Source organism: Rousettus aegyptiacus, unplaced genomic scaffold (genome assembly GCF_014176215.1).
Source record: "Rousettus aegyptiacus isolate mRouAeg1 unplaced genomic scaffold, mRouAeg1.p scaffold_m13_p_5, whole genome shotgun sequence".
Lineage (NCBI taxonomy): Eukaryota > Metazoa > Chordata > Mammalia > Chiroptera > Pteropodidae > Rousettus > Rousettus aegyptiacus.
Window position 1 is genome coordinate 93178510 of NW_023416308.1, and position 24608 is coordinate 93203117.

The 24608-nt window shown below is 32.5% G+C and overlaps 1 pseudogene; it reads left to right on the plus strand.

Moving 5' to 3' along the window:
- The first annotated feature begins 1121 nt into the window (after positions 1–1121).
- On the plus strand, positions 1122–13182 carry LOC107507387 (annotated as a pseudogene).
- The last annotated feature ends 11426 nt before the right edge of the window (positions 13183–24608 follow it).

The following is a 24608-nucleotide window of genomic DNA, read 5'->3' on the forward strand; positions in this document are numbered from 1 at the left end:
AGAAAAAAATTGCTCATTTGAGTAACAGAAAAAAGGAAAATGTGTCTGGGGTTTAGTAAACTCGAGGAAGTGTGACACTAATGTAACCAGTTTCTAATGTAATGCTCGTCCTCTTTCTCTGTATGCAAATTCACACATTCTGAAGCAGAGATGACATTATTCCCTTCCCAATCAGGTGCCCATATCATCTCCAGCCCAAGGGGCTCAGTCTCTTTGATTTTGATTTTTGTCTGTCTCTCATTTTGAAGTGTTCACATAGACTCATGTTTTCATTTACCTAATCATCTTAACCACATCTTGTTTCCCATTCATATTGTCCCAGAGGGCTTCCATCATGTCTCACATTTAATATATTTTGCCTTTGCATCCAGCAAACACAGTTCTTTCAAACAGTGGGTTTCAACTAATGCTGGCTAAATTTATGAATTGTCATGAGTATCAAGTCTTAGGTATACAAAATATGCTTTTGATTATTTTCTCAACAGATAATTGTGAGCAACATCTCTGTGTTGGGCACTATATTGAGATAGGTTCTGCTCTTAGAAAATATATTATCATATAATCATACAATATGTTTATTGTAAGTGATCAATGGAGGAATTGCAACTATGTTCGCCTATCTAAAAACAAGAGAACAGAAGGAAAGGATGGACATAGACATGGCAGATCTGTGTTCAAAGGTGGTGGGGTTGTTTCACTTTAGCCAAGTGCATGACCAGCAACATAAAGATAATATTCAAATGTGTGGACTCCTGAGGTCCATCCTAGTTTTCCCAGAGTCGGGCCTGAGATTAGTGGTCAATAAAATGCTCACAGAATAAAAAACTGCAGGATGAGAAGATTGGAGTAAGAACAGCTGTATTTCCTGATTTGTGGGAGATAAGATCATATGAGTATCCAAGGGTCTGCCTGTGATTCTTTTTTCTACAAATACTTTTCCGCATAGATTATGTGTCATTGTTCTTGTAACAAAGGCTACATTAGGAAACAAACAAGACAATGAGTACCACCAATAAAAAGCTTCCATTATAGTGAAAGAAATTCCTAGATGTGTCAGTTATATGTACCCAATATCTGTTTGTTTGTTTGTTTGTTTGTTTTAGTGTATAATTGGACCTGCGATGGCCAATAACCGCTGCAGAGGACTAAGAATAATACCCAAAGAAGGGAATGATGATCGCTCACGGTTACTGAATAGCAGGATCTGGCATGACTGCTTCTTTCTCAATCGCTGCAAACATTGAGAGGTAGTTTAACACTGATTTATAGGAGAGCAAAGTGCAGACTGGAAGAAAGAAGAGGTCACTGAGTTGCTTTCTCTTTAGTGAAAGATCTCAAGTGTCATCCCCCAGTTGTCTCATTGGCCAAACTTTGGGATTCAAGATAGTCCTTCGGGATGTTCTTTGTGACCTGAGAGTTATTAAAGTAACTACAGAATAGATTTTTTTTTTTTTGGTCCACTTGAGAGGACTATGACTTGCAGTCTTTTGTAATCTTTCTATAACAGAAAAGGGTTTCATCTCAGAAAAGCTAAGGTAGAAAGTTTTTAAGTCCTGTGTTTGCTTACCTATTCACCTCCAGAAATGCTATAGCATAGGTGAAACATTAAACAAATCTTATGAGTTCGTCCCTATATGTGGGATGCCTCCTACCTAATATTTCATTAGGTAAAAACAGCGAACAGTTTTGGATCCATAAATGGAAACCGTCAATCTGGGTCATTATACCTAGTCTATTAAAACAAATATTTCCATAGAATGCCTACTCTTCCTTCTATTTTAGGAGTTGCAGATAAGTGAAGTTTGTCTTGATTAGGCACAACTAAACTTGAATGTGAATGTGCCAAGGAAATAAATATGTACATACATATAAACAACTAAAATCACCTGATGATGATATTCAGAGTCAGCAGAGTCTCCCCTCTTATATGGCCAGTTTTATTCTGGTTACTTTAAGAACATTTGATTACCTGGGTTGTTACCTGCATTCATATTTGGCTCCTGTTTTTCTATTTATTTTTTGTTCTTTTGAGTTTTATCTCCTGACTTACATCAAGCAGGCCTTGACAGCTATCTCTTACCTATTTATTCTTTCGTTCATTCAATATAATTATATATCTCCTTTGCTGTGGGTACTTGAGATATGCCAGTGAAGAAAACAGAAATTCTTACCCTCATGAGGCTCATCATGCTGATGTTTGTGTTCATTAACAACTTCATGGTATCTTATTTCCTCTGTTTCCTATTCTATCCAGAATAAGGCGTTTACCTACATTTTTCCTACATTTTCTTCTGTCTGGCAGTAGTGTCCAGAACATACCCACCTGGACACTTAGATACTTGTTTTTATCTTTTTCGCACTTCACAATTTATCAGGTCCTCTGAATAATAGGCCATCTGTGCATAGCACAAAATAATTGCTTTAATATTTCTGAAAAAAATATCAAGTAAACCAAAATCTGTGTCCACATTTTCAAATTTGCATTTGAAAAGCTGTTAGAAAAATCTCCATCAATTATTTTATTATTTTATTTCCTTTTAAGTGCTGCAGCAATTCTATTTGCTAGAATGATCTCAGGATCACACAATGATCTCTCTTAAGTAAAAAATCAAAAAGTATTGCTCATTCTTGGAAACATTATTTCATTTGATTTTCATTTAAAAAATAATAGGATTTTTATTAAAAGCCTGTGTTCTTGTTTTCCACTGGAGTACTGTATTCAAACTATAGTTGGCAGACAGCAGGGTAATAAAAAAGCAAAACAAAAAGAAATGGAGGCATAAAAGAAAACGTAACTATTAACAAGTTAAAAAAGAATAATGAAAGTTATAACTTTAGTTTTAATTATGGAAGTATTATTATTTCGAATAAAGAGATGTCATGTAAAGTATTTCTGTTTTGTTTTCATTTAAAAATATTAATGACTTCTTATATTGAAACATCATGTACTAAATATCCCCTTTTGTGAACCTAAATTTTTTCTGTTCAATTAAACTGCTACACTTCCAAAGTCCATGACACACACATGCATGCAGGTATGAAGAACAAGCAGAGTGTGTTTTGTGACAGTTACTACTGATGAAGACTGATTTCAGAAGTTACCAGAAATTTAAGATTCTATGAATTTACAGGGAGCAACATTTCATTGTGTTTGGGAAAGGATGATTTTTTCCCCTTCTTGGGAATAGAAGACAATAGGAAAAAGCCAAAGTCAGAAAATAAATTTTAAATGATGGCGCAGGGGATGTGATAAAACTCAGAAAGAAATGGAATAAATTTCCCGATGAAAGATACATTGATTTTGAGTGGAAGACAAAGTTTGTTCATCAATTAATACAAAAGAAAAAATCAAAATGAGGTTAGATCCATGTAATCAAGGGTAGAGCAGGAAGAATTATGTAACAGAAACCTGACAGAATGCTGGATGTTAAGCTTCCTCTTTTTTTCTATAGAGTACCTGAGAGTGTTTGGTAGATTGTCTAAATCCAGTGAGGATGAAAAGCATTGTCATTTTAACATTATTTTATAATATATGGATTTAAAGTATGTAAAGTATGTATACATATCCAAACATATACATGCACAGTGCTAATTTATTATTCTCTCATTATTGTCAATCAAAGAGTATTAGTAATATGGTGTAGGTATTACCTGGACTTATTTTGGGGACAAGGAAATACACTAATGTGACATTTCCAAATTGTGATGAAACTGACATTACTTTATTATTATTTATTATTCTCTATTAGAAAATATATTGCCCAAACTAAATCCTAATGCTTCTGTTATAGCGAGTTGATAATCAAGCACCATTTAGAATATTCTATAGTTATTAATTGCTGCTACTTAAGTTTACTTATTGAAAATTTATCTCATCCATTAAGTTCATTTAACAGACTTGAGGTTATGTGAAATTTAGACAAACTTTAAAACTTCAGAGTGCATTCTAATCTTACGAGCTATATTATTTTAACTGAATTCCTTTAATACTTTGAGACCATTTCTCCTTCTCAATCACCTGCCTCAAATATATTAATTTTTATGGAAATACCTTTTCAACATTAACAGAAGAAAACATAATTTTCGGTAATGTTATAATTAACACATTTCAAAGATATTCTACATTTCTGTGTCACCTTCTTCTTCAATGATAAATACTGTACCTTAAAACAAATATTTCTTTCAAAAATTCTAGTCAAAAGAGTGGTAGGAAATAGTCAGCTGAAGATATTTGTGTATACTCAAAGTCTGAATATAATATTTAAAGTATCTTGTGATGATTTACCACTTGTTTAAGTTACTTCTTATCTATATAAAGTTATAAATAATACGAAGCTTCAAAATTGGGTATGATATGGCCTTCAGACAAACCATGAATAGTGTGCCATGAACTATCAATGTTCGTAAATTTTTATAGTAGTAAAACATTCAAAATTTTGTAATGGTTGTAATAATATTATAATAATATTTTCATGGATTATTCTGTAACATGCCTACATTGAATTATTTTTTTATTTGGGAATAAAATATTTTAATACATAACCACAGCAGTCAGAATGTTGTCTTCTGGGATCTCACAAGACCTAAACTTGACCTTTTGCTTGAAACATCAGGAAAGATGATTATTACTTTAGCTGTAAGTTAGATAGCAGAATAGTTATTTGTTTTTCTTACATGTATAAAAGGCCTAGTGTTTATTTAAATCATTCTAAAATTTTCACAGTATCTTTGTAAAGAGTATATGTATGATTTATATCTTTATTAATAACATTAGTAGTTGTATTTGGTATTAGATGTCTCTATATAGAATATAATTAATTATAATGTTAATGGCTAATTCTTGGCTTTCAATGTTAACAATCACTCAAATTCTTGGTCATGATGGAATTATGTTATTAACTACAGTTTTTTCCCCAAAATATCACATAAGTGCTTATAGTAAAAATAATAATTGAAAATGTTTCAATAAATTATGTGTTACATGAGTATAAAAATTATATTTAAATAATTATAGTGATTGAATTAAATAAAAAGTAATTTAAAATATTTCTTATATGTTCTTCAAGATGACAGCTATTATATATGAGGATTATCTCAAATTTAATTCATATTCCTCAGCATTTGTCTCTTCTTTCATCTAAGAGTTTTATCCACATGGAACGGTTATGAAATAATGCAATGGTGCCAATCAGATCATCAGCAGCTGACCAAAAAAAAAAAAATTGAACTCTTCTCAGTTTTCTTTTGTAAGTACAAATTAAGAAGCACTATGCTTCTATGAGATCAGTTACATTTTAAGATCAATTCAAGAAATTGTTTGGGAAATACTACAATCAACAGTTAAATTTAAAATGTCTCACATAGTTGCAAAATTGTTTATTTTCCCAGCTGACTTGCAATTTTCGATATTATGCTTCACACCAATTTAGTAAAAAAAAAATTTACTATTGAAACAAACTTATAACATGAAGTGGTAATGTGTCAGATGACATAGAGACAACACAAATCTAGATAATTATTAGATTTAAGAAATATCTATTGAATATTGGAATTTATAGATGTTAGTCTCCAGGCACAGTTAATAATACTAGATAGAATCTCTGAACAGAAATATTTGAAATAAATATATGTGTTCAGTAAAAATATGCCAATACTAACTTGAAAGTGACAATGAATACTTTGAAAAATAAGATATTATGGAAACTTGAATAAGTGTGTGCAGTGTTGTACTGGTGAAATGAGAAAAGAAGACATTTACATCTGTGGTCAGAAAACGCTGAGATGCATATAAACATGGTTGTAATCACAGAGACACTCTTACATGTAAACATTACATTAGAGATTTGAATAATTAAATAAATGAACATATCAATTCACTGAATGCAATAAAACCAAAGTTCCTAGACTCATCCCTTTTTAGCTTCGAAGATAAGCCCAAGATAAGCGCTCCTCTATTTCATACATAAGTGTTGTCCAGATGATATTCTCAAGAGTTCATGTGTTCTTATCCATTCATCCGCTGATGAATGTTTAGGTTGTTTCCATATTTTGTCTATTGTGAATAATGTTGCAATGAAAATGGAAGTTTATATCTTCAATACCCTGATTTTAATTCTTTTGGCTAAATATTCAATGGTGTGTGTATGTGTGTGTGTTGTGTGCATGTGTGCGTGTGTGTGTGTGTAATATATTTAATAGAATGTTATTCTGCCTTAAAAATAAAAAAGAAGAAAATCTTGCCATTTGCAATAACATGGATGACTCTAGAAGATATGCTAAGTCAAAGTAGTCATAGAAGAAAAAATATTACATAATTCCATTTATATGAATTATCTAAAATAGTCAAACTCATAGAGACAGAGAGTAGAATGATGGTTTCCAGGGACTGGGGGGTTGTTATTCGACAGGTATGAAATTTCAATTGTACAAAATGAATAAGTCTAAGCACCTGCTATACAACATAATGATTACAGTTAACAATACTATCTTGTACACTTAAAAGTTTTGTTAAGAGGGTAGACCTCATGTTAAGTGTTACTATCACAAGAAATTAAAAAGGAGCAAAGGGTCAGGAGGAAACTTTTGAAGGTGATGGATAGGTTTATTATCTTAATTGTAATTATAATTTTATGAGTATATGCATATGTCTACACTCAATAAACTATATACATTAAATGTGTACAGATTTTCCTATATTAATTATATATCAGTAGGGCTACTTAAATTTTTTTAATGTAAAAATAGCTCATGTGCTAAAAATTATGAGACTCTTACTTTTCAGATTTGTTGAAGGATAGTCATTGCCTTTAAAAACAGGTTACTTAAATGACATTTTTGAATGCATAAGTGAGCTTAACTGGAAATTCACAGGTGCATGAGCTGGACTCATATATGCTGATGAAAGACATGGATTCACAGGGAGAAAAAAATCTAACTTTGGAGAATTTAATTTAAAATTAGAAAAAGAGATCCAGACTAGTATAACAACCAATGGGCATACTTTAAGGAAAAATTTGAATTATTGCTATAAAGAAGTCTATGAAATCTATTTTCACAAGAAATTTCAACATAACAATTATTTTTTTCAATAAAATGTTAGGTTTCAAGTACAATTATACCCTGACATAGAATTTAAAGAAATAAAATTGACTAAATTTGGATTAGTGGTGAGAAAGATCCCAGGAAGATATATAAACTGAGACCGTCCTAAGCCAACAAAGAATAAAGTCACCCAGCACAAATCAAAATAATAATACCAGCTATTATACACTATGTTATTCAAAACTGTTGTGCAGCGTAATGCTGAGAGCCACCAGTAACATACCACTTCATATTCCAGCAGACGCCTGTCACAAAGCTTTCGACTGAATGGTACCCCATGATGTTATGCAAACTAATGGATTCTAATTGACTCTAAGTCAGGAGTACTTCTGAAGAACTTACATTAAGTACTTTATTCTCAAAACAATACAGAGGTAGGTGCCATTATTATCCCATTTTACAGATGACAAAACAAAGGTTGAATTACCTGCTACAGACAGTAGTTGAGCTGGGTATGAACCTAAGCAGTGTGGCACCGGTGTCTATTCTATACTTGCTTCTCTATTAATATCTTTTCTTCAGCAATCAGTACAGTGACCTGAGGGAATAAAACTTTGGGAATGTATAATGCCTCCCCAAATTTATTACTTTCAAATAATTTCCATTGCATTAATAGGAAATATGCATACAAAATATACATAAGTGAGTTGGGAACATTTTACAAAGTCTAGCTTGAAGTGACAGGTTTTGTAAGTTAGAATTTAATTCATGAAAATTTTATCTTGAAATGTGAAGAAAAATAGAAAAAAATCACATTACATATATTTTCTTAGAATTATACTCTGTTTATTATTCATGCTTTATATTGCCAGATTCAATGAAGATGAAAAAGAGCACTCATGTGGAAAGATTCACACCTCTCTTCCTGACACAGTCACTTGGGTAGATAATACTTTGAACTCTCCACATGATCCGAATGTGCTTTCAGTAAAATAATTCCCTGGAAAAAGGATTTTAAATCAATCTTTGTTTAAAATTCAGGACTTTGTAAAGTAAAATGCTTGCTTATTACTCCTGAGACCATAAAGTTTAAAACTCATATTTCACACAATTTGTTTGCTGTACTTGTTCTCATCACCAGAGGTAAATATGAAAATTACTTCAAAAGAGTAGATTCACAACAGAAAGAAAGATAAACTGGAAGGAGAGGAAGCTCCTAAGCAGAAAACAGCAAATACATGAAATAAGATTATGTATTTGAAAAAGAGAAGCTAGTAAATGTAATAAATGATTTAAAAAGCATTATTATGTTTGATTTCACCTTTATATGGCTCCTAATTATTTCAAATTATAATATAACTAATGCAAAATTGATGCTTAATTTGTAAACGTTGAGAGGTTTAACAATTTGAGATATTTTTATGAATATGTATTTACTTCTCAAACCATCATTATATTATTGAAGCTTATAAGGAAACTAAAATTTTATTTACTAGACATACTTCTTTTGAGTAAGGAATTTTGATAATTTAGAGAACTGCCTGCAATTACTCAATCAAAATAAATACATTATTATTTCTGTATGTACATAAATCTTTTATATATAACTGAATCAAATAATGGACACATAAATGTTTCTGTCTGTCCATTATAACATATGGAAATGACTAGATGTATATTCACCAACTCTGAGTATATTTTGGACAGTCTGGCTTAAATATAGAAGAGGTGAAATACCATAAAATCACTTCGAGACCCAGGGGAAGTAATCAAGGGTCTTGAGAGGGATTAGCAGCCCCAGTAATGAGTATGTGGGGGAAATACAAGGGCCTTGAGCACATTCGAAGGAATAGGCCATAGTAAATCTAGGAAACCCTGAGGGAGATAAAAATAAGAAAATACTATAAAATTGCTTACTAGGGGTGACTTGACATGGTATTGATGTATTATGAATCAATAGAAACAAGTGATTTTAAATATAAATGTCAAAATAATTATCACAAAGTTTAACGTTTAGATTAGCAGGCATCCATTTTGAAGTCTTTATTTTCATTTAGACAATACTGTTCAGTGGCTGCCAAGGTGAGTGGCATACCAATGGTTAATATTTCTTCAACAAAACCAATGGAAGTCCCCAGTGTGCTCATAAAGTCCCTTGGAGGACAGTGCTGTTTACTAGGGAATTGTCAGAACCACATGCTGGAGATGAAATCTAGCAGAGTCTGTGTTATTAAGGGAAATTGTATGTCCTTCTTCAAAATGCATTACCTTTTTTGAATAGTGAAACTCCCATTATCAAAATGTGGAAAATTCAGACACAAAATAAAGATAAGAAAGAATGCTGAAAGCACATGCTACTCAAATAGCCAAGAAAACAGTATTAGTTCTTTCCAAGAGAAATGGAGTAATGGGACCCAATTTACATTTTATTAATGTGTTCTTCGAGTCTTTATTTTATTTGCAAAGATTTTTGTGGATTTTTAAAAAATTTACATTTGTAAACATAACAAGTAAATTTGAGTAATAAACCTCATAATGTAATTTTTGTAATATGTGCACTAAATATACCAAATAACCTATTGATTTTAATATCCCAAGAAAAAATATTTATAGGTAGATATTTAATTCTGATGACCGCTCCCCACCCCCCATTGTGCATTGGCACAAAATTAAAGGAAAACTTTAAGAATTAAAATGATAACATCTTATACAGAAACAAATGTTTAAAAAAATTAGAAGTCAAGATACTAGTAGTCCTAATCCTAGAAGGATATACACAGTTGTGGGAGCTTACAACTTTCTCCAGATAATTGTGTTTCAAAAAGGAATACTATTATCAGTAATAGGGTTTCATAAATGGTTTTAATTAATCTTAATATTTTGAAAGCATGGGATATATAATTTTAGGTGAACTTTTTTCAACTTATATTTTCAAATTAGGTAGCTTAATATATATTTCTAAGAATTTTACTGTTGATACTAAAATTTTATTATAAAATACCAAACTTTCATAAATATCCCCATATTTCCACCTACTTCTTTTACTTCTTTCAAAGTTTGAATATTCTATTGTATCTCAGGATAGTTATATATCCATCACTAAATTTTCAGCTTTGAATTTTAACATCTTTTATGAGAAGTTAACAGAGAGGGCTCCACTTTTTGATCAATTATTTTACTCAAACTGTTCATGGCCTGTACTGTGAAAGAGAATTGGAAATTCATCTGCAGCCTACTATATGTTCAAGAGAAGAAAGACATTTTTTATGAGTGTTTTCCTGACAGAGGATGAGAGTCAGAAGCATATCCATTGCAATAACAGTATATGTTGGTTAAGGTAAAGCCTGGGCCTACAAACAAATTTACTAAATACTTAACTTAATCTAGAGGAAGGGAACAAAAATAGGTGTAATATGAATTCAGGTGAAATGATTACAACAATAAAGCTACTTGCAAAAAAAAGAGTGAATGAGGGTGCCAGTGTAAATCTAAATATTAATTAGTAGAGATGTTTGATTTCTTATACTTTAGATAAGAATAAATAGAAAAAGAATATTTTCATTATGTGTCTTTAAATGTCATCATGTGCACTTCCAGTTTGGAAACCACTAAATTACATTAAAAAACAATTATTCTTCAGGCGTTAGCAGATTTTTATATCTAGCTATTGATTAGATATATTTTATTCTAATTTGGCAGTATAAACAATATTGACAGTAAAGGAATATTACTGAATACTTTCTTTGTAATAGATTAATGTGTCAGCATAATTCCATGGTTTCAGATGGCTTTGGTTTGTCATCTACAGCCATAGTTTTGTATTTCTTATTCAATCTGTTACACTTATATATCACAGTACAACAGTAAAGAGGCTGTGAAAAGTACTATATACTAAAGCAGGGTTTAGGTTTTAATGATTCACTTCACAGAATTTGGTCTTATTTTCTTTATGGTTTTTTTATTGAACACTGTAGGGTTTCAGTGGATTGATTATTCTTTGTATTTATAGTGCCTGTCATCTTGCGAATAATTGAAATATATGTTTCAGTGACTGAAATAATACAATGAAGTGAAGAAGTTAGATAATCATCAAGGTCACTTTAAGTACAAATATCTGATAATACTCAACATATCTTCATATGTTAAAAAACAAACTCAAAATTTATTGCCTCCCTGATGCAAGAAAAATAACATTAGTAGAGAACTCACTAAAGGATATGCTTTATCTTAAGGTATTATCAACAAATTCAAAAAGCCAAAAAGAGAAAAAAAATTTAGATGATATATATTTCAAAAATCCATCATAACATAAAGAAATTTGTGAATCACTTTCTCGGGAGGATTTTTATCAAGATTGAGTAAATTTCTTTGTGAAAATCTAAATTGCTTTTCAAAATTAAACATTTTAAATTTAGACCAAGGGAATGTGCTTAAATAATATATCTCTTTTCAAGCTAAACACTTTGGTTCTTTTTCATTTCTTTCTTTCCTTTTTTAAACATTTCACTGTCATAGTTCTGATTCAAAAGAAAAGATAAATATAAGAAAACATTGTAAATTTGTTCCATAGGAAAATTTATAAAAAGCATGTAGTCACTTCTCATTTAATTAAATATCAATACTTTTTTTTTAGAGGAGCTACATGTCATGTAACTGTCTAATAATGACCACCATCCTCTTTGATATCCTAACAGGAAGGCCTCACAGGAAGATCAGAAGGCAGTCCCTGTAAATGGCAGGCTGATCATAATACTAAGAGTAAATTTTTATACAGACAACATGCTCGAATGTTTTTTGAAAATGAAAAACCGGATAAATGATAGATGATAGACAGATAGATAGATAGATAGATAGATAGATAGATAGATAGATAGATAGATAGATGATAGATAATAGCCAGCTAGCTAGCTAGCTAGCTAGCTAAATAGATAAGTGATAAATAGAGGATAGATAGACAAACAGAGGATAGATAGATAGGTAAAGGGAAAGAGAATGTAAGTAGCCTCTTTTTTGAGTATATTTACCTATCTCTACTTTATCTACCCTCTTGGAACACATTTATACATATAACTACATTTATAAGTTTACTTCCTTCATCAGTAAGGTAGGAAACCTAGCGGAGACCAAGTGGAACCTTCTGCAGAAGCAGAAGGCGACTCCTAGTAACATGGACAGCATGTTTGAGAGCTACATCAATAACTTTCAGAGGCAGCTGGACATACTGGCCCAGGAGAAACTGAGGCTGGAGGCGGAGTTTGGCAACCTGCAAGGGCTGGTAGAGGACTTGAAGAATAAGTACAAGGATGAGATCGATAAATACACAGAGATGGAGAATGAATTTGCTCTCGTCAAGTAGGATGTGGATGAAACTTACATGAACGAAGTAGAGCTGGACTCCCACTTGGAAAGGCTAACAGATGAAATCAACTTCAACAGGCAGCTGTATGAAGAGGAGATCCGTGAGCTGCAGGCCCAAGATGTCTGACACATCTGTGGTGCTGTCCATGGACAACAATCGCTCCCTGGACCTGATGGCATCATCGCTGAGGTCAAGGCCCAGTAGGAGGAGATCGCTAACCGCAGCTGGGCTGAGGTTAAGAATACATACTAGATCAAGTATGAGGAACTGCAGAAATTGGCTGGGAAGTACAGAAATGATCTGCATTGCACGAAGATGAACCTGAACATCAGCTGACTCCAGGCTGAGATCGAGGCCCTCAAAGGCCAGAGTGCTTTCCTGCAAGCCACTGTCTCTGATGCAAACAGTGTGGGGAGTTGGCCCTCAAGGATGCTCAGGCCAACGTGGCTGAGCTGGAGGCTGCTCTGAGAACATGGCCCGGCAGCTGAGCGAATGCCAGGAGCTCCTGAACGTTAAGCTGGCCCTAGAGGGGGGAGATTGCCACCTACTGTAAATTGCTGGAGGGCAAGGAGAGCCGGCTGGAGTCTGGGATGCAAACATGAGAATCCAGACCACTAGTGGCTACTCAAGTGGGCCGAGCCCGGTCCAACTTTGGCTCTGGTGGAGACTCTGGCTCCTTCAGCGGCACCAGTGCCAGCTCCACCAAGACCGTGGTCATAAAGAAGATTGGGACTTGTGATGGGGAACTGTTGTCCAAGTAATCTGACGTCCTGCCCAAGTAAACGTGCTACCGTGGTCCCTCCTGGCCTTCCAGCCCATGGGAAAGAAGCTATGCAGGGGAGCTTCCAGCACAGGAGAACTCCCACCTCCACCGAGGCTCAGCCCCAATCCTCAGCCCAACCCTGGGTGGGGAGTGTACTGCTTGGGGGACTGCCTCTTAACCATATCCCCAATTAAAAGTCAAGTCAGGTGTTTTGTCCAAAATAAAGTTTCATCTGGCTCTGCCAACCCTACGTGCAAAAGAAAAAAAAGGGGAGAGGGGATGTTCAACTTGATATACAATGTAGATAAAACAGAATGAAAGTAAACTTTTTAATAAGCTTATTATAAAGATTTATTGAATTTTTTAGAAAACATTTTGAAAAGAAAGATGCTTTTGAAATTTTGAAATTTTAATTCTGAAAAACAGTATTTAGAATGTCAGTATAGGAGATGACTAGGTAAAATTATGCAAAAAGGTTTGTCTTTTTCAAAAGTAGTAGTGATAAAGGAAACACTTTTAAAAATATTTGTCAAAAATAAAAAAAAATAATTACCCATAAACAGAAAATAGGAATAGAGTTAAAAATTTGAAAACAAAGGAACAAATATAATTAAACTGGATATAGTAGAGAAAAAAAAAAACAAAAAAAGAGAAACACATGATAACCAGAAAACATAAACTGAGGACAGGAATATATCAGATAAATGTGTATTCACAAAAAATTTCCTCAAAAAAAAAAAAAATCAATGATACATAACCCAGAGACCTAAGAGGTATCATTAGTAACTGCCTTTCCCTTATCCCCCCATCCAGTGTATCATTAATCTGAACATTTTCTTCACCTAAATATTTAACAAAGAAATGTATTTCTCTCTATACCTCTCCTGCAAACCTACTAACAGGTCTCTCATACCACCAAAATAGCCTTTCTAGATGGCTTCTACCAAATGTGACCAGGCATTTATGTACAAATGACCCTCTATTATTTTCTAATTGTATCACTAAAAGCTTATAATCTGCTTAATATGAAACTAAATGTGAATTGTTGAACTGTTATGTCATCTTGCTTGCAATTTAAAACCTAGAGACTTTAATAAATTTAGAAAACAATCTCATGATCAAAGAAAGTTCTGTCAACAGATGGCATTTGTTTTAATCATTCAGGTTACACGGAAATGAGTCCCCCGTACCCCATGGGGACTGCAATTAAGACACAAGAAAGATTAACAGTAAAAACAACAGTGTAGAACTATAGTTTTGTAACAAAATTTCTTCTATGGTTTGTTATATAAAACCTCTTTTTCCTATTGATTGTTCTATACTTCTATTAATGCTTAAGAGAAAAAAATATTTCTAACTCAGGATAACTTCTTCCCTGGCAACAGGTGTCACCAACAGCAGTCCTAAACCTCAAAATGTAACTAACTCTTCCATATAGCCCAGCATTATTTTTTTGCTATGTGAGGTCCAAAGCTTATTTAGAAGGTAGCTATGTACTTTTCTTACTAATATATTTTATTCGTATATGTGTGTGTGTATGCTTCATGGTAGTTTCAATAGAAAATTCCTGCTCTACTTATTTAAATTCATGTCAATGCTACATTCAAAGAGCTGTTTGAAATAAATTGAACCAAGTAAACTGCTTGCTGACTGTGAATGAAAATAAAATAATTCCTATGCAGCAAAACATGCTCCATAGTAGTATAAAGTAGTCTACCTTATTACATTTAGAGAAATCATGATTCTCGCATTTGTCATTGACCCTTTTCAGAGGGTCAGTGAAAGAAGGTGATGGACAATAAGGCTGGAATGAAAGGTTGGCGCCACCTGAACAGATCATTCCACAATCATCCCATTTGCCTTGGTTATATAGGCAGATTCACTGATCAGATCAATTGTACCAAATATAGATATAAAAAAAAGGCAATTTTGGTATTTTTTCCTAATTACCTAATTAGTTTTGTATTTTCCCCATGGAAAATTTTCCTCCAAGGTCACCATATTACTTTTTCATTACAGAGAGCCTAAATTTGGGGGCTATTCACAAATACTCACCAAATAAAAATGATACAGAAGTTATCTTTAAGGATGAAAATGAATGTGAGGACAATAAAAATGTACATTATATTAATGGACAAAATTGTATTTGTCTTTTATCTATCCAAATTCTTCTGGGGAAAGTCCTGGAAAAATAACGTTTGTACCATTTCTGGTCTTTTACTACTAATACCATGAATGCTTATTCATCAGTTTCTTGAGTTCTAGGTTAAAAACAAATTAATGAACAGATTTACTCTAACAGAATAGACCACATTTAACAAATTGCTTTTTATTTCTGAGCCAAATGACTCTCCCCTCTTGTACTGAAATGATATCAGAGTTGCAGAAAATGCCCAATGGCAGAAAATTGCACCCTGACTATCCTAGGGAATTATCTCTTATTTAAAAGTCTTCAAGTAGAAATTTGACTTCTAATCAGGTATAATCATTTACTGCCTCCACAGACCAAATCTAATGGCAATATTTCAGCCTTCCTCACTTCCCTATAACCGGATCATAATCAATACTTATCTAATAGACATGGCTATAAAATTAGATTACATAACACAACGGCCCTGTAAGATTTTTCAACATTCATTCTGTGCTATTTCTCATGAAGGTTTTATAAGAATGACTTGTTCAAATAGAATAAGCATAGCCATGATGTTATTTATATGTAATAACATGAAAATAATTATGAAGTCGTGGTTTAAAGAAATAGAAAGATCAGCCAAAAGAACCTACAAATAGAAGAAATGAAGGTGTCTCAGCTCATATTTTAAGATCTTAACAGCACATTGATCTGATAATTAAAATTTTTAAGATATTGCCTAAAGCTTGAGAATAAAACATTGATATACTGAGTTTTTCTATTTTGAGTTAATCCTTTTTAAGTATCGTAAGTATTCATTCCAAATCTCTGTTTTTCAGGGCCTAAAGATACAAGTGTTAGAAGTAGTCTTTGCTTCAGATTCTCCCCAAGCAAGGCCCTCAGAGGTAAAAAGCCTAGCAAATCTTGCTGTTACAGATGAGGTTGCCTAGCAACTTCCATCCACCATGCTGAAGCTGTCTGAATGCATCAGTTCCAGGAGCAACCAACCTGCAGATCAATTACTAAGAAAATGAGGACAAAAATGAAAATGTTAGTGAAGTATCCCATGGAGTAAAAAGAGTTTTCAGATATTGAAAAGCAAAACTCTTGTAAAATACCTCTCCTTATATCTTTTTCTTGCAGTAACATGTGTGCAAAAGATCTTGAAAAAAAAATCATTGCAAAACTCATAAGTATCTTTGGGTTTTAAAGCAAGAACCTCTGATCTTTTAACACTGCATTTTGATGACTTCTGAAGTGACAAAGAAAAATTTTGTTTTTATTAGTTTCTTTAAAAATACAGTTTTATTACAGGAACTTTGAGGATATAATTTCTGTAATCATTAAAGTATTGTTTTAACTGATACTTATATGTCTAGGAAAAAAATAATTTGTGGATTGTATAATCACTTAATCTCTTTGCTTCTTAAATTTTTAAATTTCTCACTGGAACTACCAACCAGGAGACATGGCAGATTAAGGGAAAGTAAGTAATTGAGAACCAATCACGGCTCAAGTCTGAATGTAGACTTCATCTATAAAATGAGAAATTGGGAAGAGATGGTTCCTAGGTTCTTTCCAGCCATTTTCCATTCTCCCAGACACTATAATGCCTCATTTTACATTCTCTAGTAGTACTTGCTGCCTATACCATTCGTTCTCAAACTAAAAGATGGTGTCCATTTAAAGTGGTCTCCATTTAAAATCCAAAACCTCACATTTAGTGTTGATTTAAATTATCATAACGCTTAATAAATATCAAAAGTATAGTAGATATACATATTGGTTTAAGAGGGCTGCCATCACTAATTACCACAAACTGAGTGGCTTAAAACAACAGAAATTTATTCTCTCATTCTGCATAAGGCCAAAAGTCTGAAATCAAGGTGTGGCAATGTTGGTCTCTTCTGAACGATATGAAGGATAGTATATTCCATACCTCTCTCCACCTTCTGGTGGCTCTAGCTATCTTTGGCATTCCTTGATTTGTCTATGCATCCCTTCAATCTCCACTTCCATTTTCACCTGGCTTCTTACTTTGTGTCTGTGTGTTTCAAATATTCCTCTTCATTCTCTTATTAGGATTTCAGTCATTGTACTTAGAGCTCCCTCTAAATCCAGGATAATCTCATCTCAAGATCCTTACCTTAATTACATCTCCAAATACTGTATTTCTAAACAAGGTTATACTCACAAGTATTAAAAGTTAAGATTTAGATATATATTTGGGGGAGTAGACAATTCAACCTAACATAGCATCATTTCTTAAATCTTTAGCAATTTAACTTCTGAATATTTATCCAAAGAAATCCAAAACACCAATTCAAAAAGATAAATGAACTCCTATGTGCACTGCAGCATTATTTACAAAAGCCGAGATATGGAAATAACCTAAATATTCATCGATAGACGAATGGATAAAGAAGTGATACATATATACAAGGGACTATTACTCAGCCATAAAAAATAATGAAATCTTACCCCTTGTGACAATACAGGTGAACCTAGAGGGTACTATACTAAGTGAAATGTCAGTCAGAGAAATACAAATATCATATGATCTCACTTATATGTGGAATCTAAAAAACAAAAAATAAATGAACAAACCAAAAAAACTCACAGATCAAAAGAACAAATTGATGGTCACCAGATACGAGGTGGTTGGGATCATGGGTAAAAAAGGTGAAAGGGATTAATAAGTACAAATTACTAGTTATAAAAATAGTCATAGGGATGTAAAGTATAGCATAGAGAATATAGTCAATAATATTATAATAACTATATGTGGTATCAGATGGATACTAGACTTATTAGAGTAATCACTTCGTAAGGTATATAAATGTCTAATATGTTGTATACCTCCAACTAATGTAATACTCTAGGTAACTGTAATTGAAAAATAACTTTAAATTTTTTTAGCTCTTAACAGCACATAATAATACTGAAAATGCTGTTTGTAATAATTATGTTTTAGAAAGTGATATCTCATATTTAAAAATCTCTAAATATGAGAAAGCAGTCATTGAATGATTCTTTCAATAAGGTGAAGCTTGGTAACACTCTAAAATTGTCTTTTCCTATGAAGATAAGGCTAACCTGGAGGCATATGAAACTTTAACAGGAATCAATAATAAAAAAAAAATCTGTTTTTATCACTTCTACTACAATTGATGGAGTGAGGCAAGTTGTTGAATACAAATATCATATCTATATCTTTTTATATTTTACCTTTATTAACTCATTTCATTAGCTTACAAATTTGTGTGATAGATACTATTATTATTCTTATTTTGGAAGAAATTGAAGCATATAGAAATTATATAAAACTTGCTCGAGATCTCAAAGCTTGTAAATGATTAAATGCTATAAATCAAGATAAACATTTTTTTATTTTTAAATTTAGGCATATACAGTTTTACTATCATTTCTACTGCTATAAAATTATTACCAGTTATTATATGTCTTATATGAATGTGATCACAAATGCAAACATACTGTCCACACTTTCTATTATTGAGCATATGAAAAATATCTAGATTATTTTTACATTATTTTCAGGTTATAATGAAAATAAAATTTTAGAAGACAAATACATTTTTTTCGTAGTTAAATTTCAAAAAAGGAAATCAAACAAAATATATTTGTGAACCTTGTCAAGGATCAACTGATAGATTTTCATGGCTCCCAAGTTTGGTTTAATGGGCAATCTAAAATGTTTTCAGTAATCTTTAGCAAAAAAAACCTCCACAACTTTGGTTATTTTTTATAAGGAAAATAAACCAGTGTTTAATTATATTAATTAGTACATCATTGCAAGTTGGAAAATACAAAGATGGAATTTAAAGATCCAATATTAAGATCTAACTCTTATTGGCACTTTTTAAATGCATTTTACAGGTTATAACTCATGAAATCTTCAGAACTATTTGCAAGGTAGATGCTAATATTATCCCCATTTTATACATGAGGAAATAAAGGCACCAAGATTTTTTTGTACTTTCCCCAAGATCAAGCACCAAGTAAGTGACAAGTCCAGGTTATAAATCCAGGTAACCGAATTCCAGAACTACATACTATGCAACCTTATTGTATAACCACTAAAATTAGCTTAACACACAGCATCCAGCATAAGGATTATAATTCTACCACCTCCACCCCTGCCCTTGTATTTTTCTTAGTCTAAAAAACCGATTTTCAGCCAAAATAATATATACAGAAGACTTGATTTTATTTTTCTTCTGTTTCACTCCCTAGACTATGGAAACCAGTATCCTGGACTCTGAGAATCATTCCTACACCAGGAATGATGGAGCAGAATCTCCATATGGTTTTGGTCTATATACTCTAGGTATTTATAAAGGATGTAAATGAATTTGTGTATTGCTTAAACCCTATTAATTTGACTCTTCGTTTTTTTACAGTATAAATTAACCTTACCTGACAAAAGTAGCTATATTATCACTTATTCAGCAAATGTGGAAGTCTGTGCTAAAAGTTGAAATAACCAAGGTCACTCAGCTGATAGATATTGAAGTGCAGCTGTCTCTAAGTCTTGGAATAAAAGTACATATGTGTAGTCATCTATATTTTCTCATTCTACATGAATTACAATGCAAAGGTAAAGAATAAACAAATAAACATGTTTTATACTAGGTTAGTGATTTTGTATAAGGTACTATTTTATATTCTCTAAATTATCCAGTAAATTGACACTTTATTTTGCTATCAAAGTTACTACAAAATTGCATTCTACTCATTCATTTGTGTTCTTATAGTTATCTTGGAATAGTTCTCTCAGGGAAGAAATGAAGCTAGATTCATTGGCATATTTAATTCCAGGCCAAAGCATCTTTGTACCTGCACTATCTTTTGGCATGGATCACTAAGCTGCCTTTAATAAAAGACTTAAAAACAGTAAAAAAAAAAAAAAAAAAAAAAAAAAGAAAGAAAGAAAGAAAGAAAAAGAAAAAAGAAAAAAAAAACCTCTCTAGAGAGTTTCTTTTGATACCATTATAGTACACTGACTAAGAGTATTAAATTGCAATCAAATTGACCTGGGTTTAAGTCCAAGCTTTCTAGCTCTGTGGCCTTGGTAAAAGTATTAAGGCTTTTTAAGCCTTGTTTACTTCATCTGTAAAATATTGATAATAGTACAATTCACTGTATAGGATTGCACTGTGTGGATTAAATGAGAAAATACATGTGTTTAACCCATTGCCTAGCATTTAGTAAGTTCTCGAAAGAAATATCACCAAAGAATCTTAATCAAGAAGAGAAAATACAGGGTCCTAGGAAATGAGATTCAAAACAGGGAGATCCGAAGGGAAAATCAGAGGCTAAAGCAGGAAGGAAAATGCAAGTTCATTAGCTCTATTGCCATCCAGGTTGAGGTCGTGCCTGAAGACTTTAAAAAAGAGACCTTCTTGAGAATGAGGTCAGTAAAATAACTGTTGTGAATGCATTTCTATGAGAGCGCTTGGGGAGGTTAAACAATACATATTTTGAAAGCTAAGAAAATGAGAGGTGAGAATGACACTCATTCTGCTCTGAGGTAGAGATGAGAGAGTAAAGAAGTATGACCTTTCAGATAAAGAACTCAAAAAAAAAAGAAAGAAAAAAAAGAAAAGAAAAGAAAAGAAAAGAAAAGAAAAGAAAAGAAAAGAAAAGAAAAGAAAAGAAAAGAAAAGAAAAGAAAAGAAAAAGAGAGAGGTGGCCATCACGGTGAGTTTGCCTAAGGAAAGCTGTGTAAAATGTACTCCGAACTTTCTCTTATAGTAGCAAAGTTAGTAAGTTAAATCTTATTATGATTTAAAAATAGAGAGACTGTCTTGCATTACACTGGAAAGCCTGCTAGGTTACCTTAACCTCAGCAGGTGCCAGGGTCTTGCAGAGAGGGAAGATAAAGAAAACTGCTTTGCTAAGTAAGTAATTAAAATACAATATGAGAGCTGCTGAAATAACATTTGTAAATCACAACAGAAATACCAAAGAGATTAAAGTCAATTGTTTGGGGGAGATAGATTAACTTTCAAGGTGTAGATGCTTTGAGATCGGAAATTGGCATGGAAAAGTGGGACAGGCATCTAGGCAGATAAACAGCAGTTAGACTGGCAGAAAGGGGAGGGAGGACAAGTGTGAGGGAAAGGCAAGTGTTTTGTGAGAAGAGAAGGTAGCAAACTACTGGGATTAATGTGGTAGAGTAATTCCTGATTTTAAAAAATTTGTTTCCAGAATAATGAACTTGGCCTTAAAACCTGTGAAAACTGGAATGGTTTCAAGCTAGAAAAAGTTATTCTGTAAACAGGTCTTTTAGAAAGACATTAATTTTGTTGAATGTTTCAATTGCATTGAGACATACAGCATGAGTAGTAAAACCAACAAAAATTAAAACGAAAACAAAAATGTGTGCTTTAGTTCCTATGTCTGCCATAGAAAATTATCAACTTGTTAGCTAAAAACAAAATAAATGTATTTTTTCACAGTGTTGGAGGGTAGATGTCTACAATCAAGTTGTCCACAGGGTCTTGTTCCTTATGAAGGATCTAGGAAAGAATCCATCCCTGCTTCTTCAACTTCTGCACAGCAATCCTTAGCATTCTTGGGTATCACTCCAATCTCTGCCCAAGTATTCATATGGCCTTCTTCCCTTTGTCTATCTCTGTGTCTTTTCTTTTAAGAACACTAGTCATATTGGATTTAGGATACGCTCTAGTGCATATGACTTCATCTTAATTTAGTTACATCTGCAAAGACCCTATTTCCAAATAAGCTCACATTCTGAGGTTCTGGATGGACAGAAATTTGGGGAGGCACTCTTTAACCCACTATGGTCTACCCTCTGTTCCCACCAAAATTCGCATCCATTCTCATTATTTGAATCAGGTATGCTCACCAAATTTCATTGCATTTGGTGAGAGAACTAGTTTTGTAATTGCCATTGTCACTCTAATTACACAACGTAGTAAGAAAACTAATGAAATGTAAATGCAAGAAAATAGATTTCTAATGATTTATCCATGTTTGGAGAAAAAAAAAGTTAGACACTAAAGAGTATTTGCTCTGTGTTTCCATTTATATGAAGTTCAGGATGGGCAATACTTATCTACAGTGATAGAAGTGAGGATAATGATAACATTGAGAGGGTGGGGCAGATATTAAATTGAAGGGGTAAGAGACATAAGGGAAATTAACTTCAGGACTGAAGGAAATGTACTATGTCTTGAGTTGGTTAAGGGTTACAGAGGCATATACATAGGTAAAAGTATATCTAGCTGTACATTTACAATTTATATATTTTATTGAATTTATGATAAAATAAGTCAAAATAAAAACAAGTCCATAAAAAGCAGATTTTTATTTCCTATCTGAAAACTCATGGGACTGCTTTAAATAGACTCGATAAATTAGAGATGCTTAAAAATTTGTTGAGTAAGCATAGGAGAGGCAAGTAAGTATTAAAGACTGGGAGAAAGTCATAATAATCTGGAAAAATTTCTCCTTCATGTCACTTTCACAGAGTTTATTTTTCTCAGCTAATACATTATGCATGTGGTTTCTTTAAAGATAACACCAGAACATCATCCAGTACAACTTGTTTAAAGCAAGTACCATTTATTGGCATTCGAACATAAGTTTATGTTTTAATATATTTTAATTTGGGCATATATATGTCTTTGAAATTATTTCTTGCTTTTCTGAATTTTTATTAACTCACATTCTTTCTGCAATAATAGCATTAAAATGAAAGGGTTGTTAGTGTATATACTAACATATTTCTTCTCCATTATATAAATATGAAAAATGAATCTAAAAAAGTCTAACAACATTTATAGTTAAGTAATGAGATGTAAACCTAATATCAGTGCCTAAACCCTTTTCTGTAACAGGTTCATTGAGATATAATTAATATACAAAAAACTGCACATACATAACAGGTACAATGATGTGTTTGAACATATGCAAATACCCATGATACCATCACCCCCACCAACAGAGCCTAAACCCTTAATTTTTAAGTTTTATTGCTTTTTGAAACTGAACTGCTATTTACATAGCTCAGACAAAGGATATCGCAGGCCTGATCTAGGAAAGTCAGGATTGAGATACAGAATTTGTATGTCAAATTCTACTTAAATATCAAAAAGAATAAAAAAAGCATTTCATCAGCTATGTTTATGTGACAAACCTAGCTTTAAAAAAGCACTGTTTGTTAAATGAATTTTTTAGTGATACCTTTGCATAAAGAATCCATTCTAACTAAAAGAAAAAATGCAAATATAAATCGGCTAAACAAACAAAAATAGATAAGAGTTTACTAAGATGATAAAATCAATTCTAATTTAGAAAATGCCTGGAAACAGAGTAGACAATTTTCAGTTTCTCATGACTACAGAGTATAAAACAATTTTTAGTGAAGTGTGTCATGCCATCTTTGACCACAAGGGATGAAAGCAGTTTTAAATAATTGAGAAAAAAAATCAATATAAAATTATGTTTAAAACTTTTTCTTTCTGTAAGAAGTCATATTAGCAGCCAGCATTTGTGAAAATTAAAAAAACACTGTACAAGTCTTTCTTTACCCTCACATATCAGGGATATTTTTCCTCTGAATATATTTTGTAGGATCCCTAAACATCATTTCTTGTAAGATTTATAAGGTGAAAAGGTAAAAATCCAAGTCTTCACATAGTGTCAATAAGTATCTAAAGCAAGAATATATTTTTGTTTCATCATTCCATAGAACTTAGTTATTATCAAGGAATTTTTTTCTATCTTGATTTATTCTCTTTACCTTGTACAGATTCTGTAACAGCATATGCTGTGTTGCTAGATGAGTCATTTCATTTCTCTTTGAAATTCAGTTGGATTCAAAATTTAACGTCGTTAAATACTGCCTTTGTCAATTCCCCTTTGAATTCAGTAATCCTCTAAGGATCAATACCCTCAAGTACAAAACACTTGGTAATCTCCCAACATATGGGCTGTGATCCACTTAGCATTGACCACTACAAAAAAAAATAGAAAAAGGCCTATAGCACTGGTTCTCTTACTTCACCGTACATCAGAATACCTGATGAGCTTGAATGTTAGGTTCTTCCAAAATCACATCTATATTACTTGTTTCCTTGAATCATTCCTGGGACTACCTAGGTTAGTGAGAGTCCTCCGATAAGCCAACGTTAAAATGAAATTAGAGGTATAAGAGAAGGATTGGAGGAAATACCTGATAAAGATAAAGAGAAATAATAGAAAATGTGGGGAAAACATTCAGACCAAGAGGTAAGTGTGACTTCATGGAGGAAAAGGAGAAAGGA